General features: G+C 44.7%; 1 protein-coding gene across 1 annotated transcript in view; it reads right to left on the reverse strand.

Moving 5' to 3' along the window:
- The window catches only part of Megf10 (multiple EGF like domains 10), a 169308-nt gene extending 167946 nt beyond the window's left edge, over nucleotides 1-1362 (reverse strand). Inside the window, exon 1 of the mRNA XM_063232420.1 lies at nucleotides 1208-1362. The gene's annotated coding sequence lies outside the window, so the exon portion shown is untranslated. The remainder of the gene's footprint in view (nucleotides 1-1207) is intronic.
- Nucleotides 1363-7351: the final 5989 nt, after the last annotated feature.

Consider the following 7351-nt stretch of genomic DNA (forward strand, 5'->3'; position numbering starts at 1 on the left):
GCACTTTTCCCTCACTGACTGTGTCCAAACAAAAAGCAATATAAAGGCTGCATCTGAGCTAAGTTTTAAAATTCATCAGTCTGAGGCTCACACATGAGCAATGTTCAAAATCCACCCAAATAGCAATAAAGTAACAGTGACAGCTAATAAAAAGATACATTATAGCCATGAGAAAGTTAACACAGCCAAGTAATATCATAATAACTAGTAAAGTTAACACCGCCTCAGTAATAAAATAGTAACTAGTACTTGCCTAGTATGTGGCAAGTGAGGGCTTCACATGCATCAATTGATTTAAGTCCTCTTAACTCTCTAGGATAAACACTATTATTACCAGGCTGATTTTACAGATGGTGATAAAGAGGATCAATAACACAAAACCACAACTAAATCTCACTGAACAATGTAGGTCTTCTCTTTATGAGAGGATATTTTTGGAAGCCACGAAAATATCACTATATTTTACCTATTCAGTGACACCATTAAGGAAAATGCTTTCAGAAAGAAAAATAAAGACAACACATTTTCCTAAACCAGGGCAAAATGCCCCAGATCAAAGGAATTTAGGAGAAAAAGTAACACGTGAGATACACTTTTCTTAAGTAACTATGGCTTGGAGCACTGGCCCTTCTAGCATTCCCAGAAAAGCCAGGCATTCTGACAAGGACCCAGCCGGTAGCCCCGGGACCCCTGAGGAATGCTAAGGATGTAGAAGGGGGAGCATCCCGCAAGCCTGCGCAATCTAAATAGCAAATACTAGAGAAAGAAAAGTTTAGAAAACAAGATCCCAGACAAGTGCAGCAGCGCTGAAAAGAAAGCCCCAGCTGAAAATGCTTTCCAGAGTCGGATTCTCCCCAAATCTCCCTCCATCCAGGTACGTCATGGTTCAACGCGGAACAAACACTGCACAGCCACGGCGATGCAAGGATAGAAGCTAATGCAAAATGCGGTGCACAGTGGTGAAGTTCTCCTAGCAAAAACAGTCTAAAAATTTCCTTCACAGTGCCAAGTGACACACGCAAATACAAACGGTAACATTAAACCTGCGAGACATGCAAACAATCCAGACAGAGCCCACCGCGCCCCCACCTCGACCTGCACCCCAGGTTCCTTATCCAAGGGATTCACGCGCCCCTCGCCCCTAAGAAGCCTCGCAGCGTCCGGCCACGCTCGACGGCCTCCCGAGTCGAGTTTGTCTCACTCTTACCAGATTCAGAAAACTTGAAATTCTCAGCGCAACCTGATCTTCCCCCAACGCCAGCCAAGACGGGAAACCTCTTCTAGACGGCGCAGTTCGCCTGCACACAGCGCCCCGGAGGAGGGCGAGCCCGGAGTCCCGGCTGGAGCGCGGAGGCGGGGACGCGGGACAGGTGGCGACGTCCCCGCGCGTCTCCAGACTCCGGGTTTCGCGCACCGGGAAAGTCGTCGCTGCAAACTTGAGCAAGGTTTCCCCCGCCTGGCCTGGGATGCTGGAGGAGGAGGAGCACAGTAACCTGAGCCGGCCGGGGTGCGCCGCAGCTGCCAGGCGGTGCAGGCTGGGGCCGGGCGCGCCTGGCGCAGCTCGAGGTCCCTCTGCATGCAGCCCGCGGGTCCTCGCCGACGCCGCGCCCCCTCGCGGGTCGCCCCGGCCCGGGCGCCTCCCACCGCCTGGGGCGACCCCGCCGACGCTCGGGCGAGCAGTTTGCAAACCCACGCAGGGCGCGAGACCCTCGCCAAGTCCCCTGGAGGCCGACGACGAGCTGATGCGAGGTCCCGGCCAGCGCCCCGCTGCCACAAGAGTGGACAGCGCGTCCCCGGCGGCGTCCGGCAGAGAGCGGCGCGGCGGGGTCCGGGAGGTGGGCGGACCGGGGCGCAGGGGGGCGCCCGGGCGTCCCTGCCGCGGTGTCCTGGCAGACGGCGCCCTCTGCCGGCGCCCGCGGAGCCCCGCAGGCCCGGGCCGGAGCGAACCCCGAGGAAGGCGGCGCCCCCGCCCCCCCCCCCGGGGTCTCACGGAGCGGACCCCTCGCGGTCCGCCGGCCCCTCCCGACCGCCCGCAGGCTTTCTAGGCGACCGAGGGGGACGGAGGGTGCAGACCAGCCCGGTCGCCAGAAAGTGCTTTCTCGCGTTAACTCCCCACGCGAAAACAAACACGGTTCTGAAGTTGCACCAGATGATCTCTTCCTCGCATGGCTGTGAATTCTTTATTTTTAGAGAGATTTGAGTGCCTGCTCCTCTGGACCAGCCGGGAGCGGCTCCTGGCGCACCGTCCAGGCTGCGCGTTACGTCCGGTGAATGCCCAGCGGGAATGAGCTAGCGGCGTCCCCCCCTGGAAACCCACGGGGAAGGACCGCCTCGCTGATCAGCCCGTTGAGCTCAGGCACCACAGTCCTCGGCAGCAGAGCCTCGATTCTCGCCAGGGAAGCCCCGTGCCCCATGTGCGGAGTACAGTCTAGGTGGGGAGGTCAGCGAGGACCGTCCAGCTTCGGCCTACTCCGAAGTGGACACTGACCTAAGCTGGTTCCTCAGTCCCGTCCTCCTGGGAGTCTGGACTTTGATCAGAGCAGTGTAAGGACAAACACATTTGGAGCAGACGGAGCCCTATGACTGTTTTCTAGGAACTTGGGCCATTATTTTAGGCCACTTGTTCCTCAGGGGTAATCTGCTTTATGGACATGTACCACTTTCTTTTGAATGTTTTAATCGATTTTTTTGATATGAGTTTTGCTCAGTGCACTGCAGGTGTATGAAGGGCACAGTCTGACAAGTTTTGAACAACATACACTCCTGTTTAGCCGCTGCCACGGTTGACATCATGAATAATCCCGTGTCCCCAAAACTTCTAAGTCAACCCCCACTTCGCTTCACAGCCCCATCTCTTTTTAACTTTTTAAAAATTTTGACACAAGGTATGCCCAGGTTGGGCTCAAATTTGTGACCTTCCTGCCCCAGCCTCCCAGAGTTCTGGGATTAGAGGCACAATTTCCCCACATCTCATAGAAAGGGATCCCCAGTTCATAAAGAAATGTGTTTAGCCATTTTCCAAGGTGGTTGTATCGTTTGTTATTCCCAACAGCCATGTACATGTTCGTTGTATTTTTATTTTAGCCACTCTCTAGGATGTACAAGAGGCATCTCATTGAAGTGTTAACTTGCTTCTCCTTAATGGCGAAGGATGGTGACTGTCAGAGATGTTTACTACTATTTCATGTGTTTTTCTTCCCTTTTGTTCTTTGATAAAGTATCCATACTTTTGCTCAGTTTTGAATTGACTCGTTTGTATTGTTGTTGGGCTATAGGAGTCCTTAAGACTTTTATCACATGTGTGTATAGCAAATGCACACATCTTTTCTTGCTTTTTGATTTATGTTGTCTTTAAAACTAGTATTTTTAATTTTGATGAAGTCTAGTTTATCAATTTTTTCTCTTATGGTTGTGTTTGTCATATCTAAATATCTTTGCTCTTTTCCATCATGAAGATTCTAGTCTGTCTGCTTACAGAATTTTATCGTTTGAATTCATATTTAAGTCTATAACACATTCCAGGTTAATTTTTGTGTATGGTGTGCAGTGAGGGCTGAGGTTCATTACCGAATATCCAGTTTGGGCTGTTTTTCCCTTTGAATGGTGTCAACATTGTTACTGAAAAGCAATTTGCCATATGCATTGACTCTTTGTTTCTTGAGTCTCTGCTCCTTTATTTGGTCTATATTTCTATTCTTGTGCTAATATCATGTTGTCCTGATTACTATAAGTTTATAATAAAATTCTAACAGCTAAAATCTTTCAACTTTTCTGTCTTTATCTTTTTCTCAAAATGTATTTAGCTCTTCTACTTTTTGAAGTTTATCTTGATTTATATCTTCCATGTCATTTTTGACAATTACCTTGTCAATGTTTTTAAAACACTTTTTAAACTGAAAGCATCTTGAATCAACTAATCAATGTCTTTTTTTCTGTTAGTTTGCTTATCTTCTTCCCATGAATCAATTTACAGAGAACTAACATGTGAACAATATTGACTCCTCCAATCTGTGTACATGCTATATTTCTCCATTAATTTATGTATTCTTTAACTTATCTCAAAAATATCTTATAGTTTTCAGAATGGCAATTTTCTACATACTTTAAATTTTTTTTCCTATTATTTTTTATTTTATGCTATTGGACATGAAATTATTTTTAAACTTTAGGATCCTTTTTCATTTCTAGGAAAGGAAAATATAATACAAATTTGTTTTGTGGGTTTTTTAATGGAAAAAAGTTTTTAAAAATTCATAAAAGTGGGATACATATTCATGGAGGCCAGGTACGGATGCAAGCAAGCTTTATTCAGCCAGCAGACTATGTGGTCAGCACTCAGCTAAGACGCATCGACCAGGAATCTTTGTTTTCTAAGGTTTTTGTACATTAAGGAGTTCCTCAGTCATCATAGAAACCTTATCACCTTACTTAGAGTCTTACAGGAATGTTACAGGGTCTTCCTGAGCACCTGGGTGGTTCGTCAGAGGACACAGGCCAGGGTCAGCATGCCTGGTGTTTGAAGTTACCATTTGTTCCTCCTTGTGGAATTTATGGTTAACTGGGTGGGGGTTTGAGTAGTAAGTTCATCTAAAGGTTAACTACAAACCAAAATGGAGCCCTGAAACAAAATGGAGTTACTTTTGTCATTTTGACAACAAAATCATAGTAGGATAACAAGAGTTAATATATTTATTATTATCTATAAACGAGCTAGTCAGAGTACAAGATATGTGTATAAAAACATTCTCCAAACATTAGCACAACTTTTTCAATAAAGTAAGAAAAACTAGTAGTATAACTGTCATATATTTGGTTTTATTTTTCCTTTTCTCTTCCATTTCCCCTTTCCCCATGCTAGTTCCTTTTTCCTTTTGAACAATTTCTTTTACAGCATCTGTTGTGCATTTTGAACCTTATTTACTCTTTTAGTTTCTCACAGCAAGGAAACAATACAAGTTTTACATATGTACGTCTCATTTATTTCACTTATGAGTATGGTCTTGCATTGCATCCATTTACCTGTAGAAGTCTAAGGTTTATCATTATGGCTGAGAGGTATCCCACTGTACAAAAAACATCTTTTTTATCTATTCTTCGGTTGGTGAGCATTTGGGTTGTTTCTCGAGATTTAGCTGTTACGAATTGTGCTACTATAAATATGGGTGCCCATACATCTCTGAGGTATGATGTTTTTAATTCTTGTAGGAATATACTCAGCAGGGGAATAGCTGGATTAAATGGGACCTCTAATTCTTTCTCGACAATGATTTCCACAGTAGTTGTACCAGTCTACGCTCCATCAGCAATGGGTAAGTGTTCTTTTCTTCCCACAGCTCCGCTAGCATTTCTTATTGGTTAATTTCTTGATAATAGCTATTCTTTCAGGGTGAGATGGAATTTCAGTGTTATTTTAATCTGCATTTCTCAAATGACCACGATGTTGAACATTTTATCATATTTGCCATTTGTATTTTTTTCATCTGAGAAGTGTATATTATCTCCAATGTCCATTTTTTAATTGAGTCCTTGAATTTGGGGGACTGATTTTTTTTTAACTCTTTGTATGTTCTAGTTAGAAGTCCTTTGTCTGAGGGACAACTAGCTAAAATTTTTTCCCAACTGTGGGTTGCCTTTTCACTGTCAGAGAAAGATTTCTTTTAATATGCAAAAGCTTTTTAATAAGATGTGGTCACAGTTGTTGATTCTTTGAAGTATTTTTCTTGCAGTCTGGGTTTTGTTCATGAACTCTGCCTACTCCTATGTCTTCAAGATTTCTACCTACCTTGTCTTCTGATAAATTTAGTGTTTGTGTTTTAATATTTAGATCTTTGGTTCCTTTTTGGCTTTAGTTTAGTGTATGGTGGTAGACATGGGTCTATTTTTAGTCTTCAGCATACAGAAAGCCAGTTTTTCTAGCACCACTTATTAAAGAGGCTGTCTTTCTTCTGGTGAATGTGTTTGACTTCTTTGTCATAGATAAGGTAGATAAGGCAGCTGAGAGAGTTTGGAGTTGTGTCTGCATCTTCTAACCTGTTCCACTGATCCTCTGTTGTGGTCTATTTTCTGCTGGTACTGTGCTGATTTTATCACAGTAGCTTTGTAGTATAATTTCAAGTCAGGGGTTGTGATGCCTCCTACCTTGCCTTTGTTTCCCAAAATTGCTTTTGCTATTCTAGGATTCTTCTTCTGTTTCCAAATAAATTTTAGAAATAATTTCTCTAATTCTGTGAGATACATTAATGATATTTTGATTAACACTGCATTAAATCTATATAATAATTTTGGGAGTATAGTGATTTTTACTATGTTGGTCCTTCCTGTCTATGAGAAAGGGATATTGTTGGAGTCGGAGGTTGTGTAAAGAACAATTGGAACAGGATACAGAATTTATATTATTTTATGATGGTCACCCAGAGTTAACATAAGAAAGTGCAGGAAATCTATCCACAACACCAAAGACACAGAATATTTAGCCAAGGGCCTGAATCCCACAGCAGTGTCCCACATGAGTCCATATGAAAACCTTGAGCACATGACAGTGCCACCCATGAGTCCAGCTGGAGGTCTAGAGCCCACAAGGGGACTCACGCCAGTCTGTTTTACAGATCTGGGCTGGGAAGGCCCAAAGGTCAGTGGTGAAAGCTAGAAAGTCCATGCCAGCAGGGTGAAGGGAGCTGTGCTGGGAGGCTGAGGGTTTTACCTGGAGCCGACACATCATGCTCAAAACAAAGACCAGGGCTGTCCTGAAAAGCACCACAGCCATCCTCAGAGACACAGAGACCCCGAGCTCCTCCAACGATAAGCACAGTCAAGTACGTGCCAGGAAGTCAGCATGACAAGTTCATCCTGGAGACCTGAAGACACACATCTTCCTCTCCAGAGCCAGGAAGCAATGCTCAATGTGAGAACCAGAGCTTCTCCAGGAGAACCAATAGCTCAAACAACAACTCATAGAAGAATCCACAACACCTCAATGCCTCCCTTCTCCTCCATGTCTCTATTTATGCTGGTGCTAGGATTATTTCTAAAAGATGAAAAATATTTCCAAAAGATGAGAAGTATAAAATAAAAAGTGGCCTTTATTCTGAGAACATGGAGAGAGATGACCAGCACCCCCACCGCTGGCGTCCACCGATCTCTCCGGCGGACACGTGGCGTGGGGGTATGTAAATAGCCTCAGTTTGGGGTGGAAACTAAGGTGGGCATTAGGGATGCACAGGTAGCCCATTGGTCCTAGGTTTGGTGCCATATGTAAATTTCCAGGGGTGGGAAGATGGCGTCACAGGTAACTTCCTAGGGGCAGGGGAGATAGGGGCTTCCTGCTTCCAGTTAAGGCTTTCCTGGCTACAGT

The sequence above is a fragment of the Cavia porcellus genome, unplaced genomic scaffold, assembly GCF_034190915.1.
Source record: "Cavia porcellus strain 051 isolate PalLab524CR breed Dunkin Hartley unplaced genomic scaffold, mCavPor4.1 scaffold_21, whole genome shotgun sequence".
In the NCBI taxonomy this organism is placed as follows: domain Eukaryota; kingdom Metazoa; phylum Chordata; class Mammalia; order Rodentia; family Caviidae; genus Cavia; species Cavia porcellus.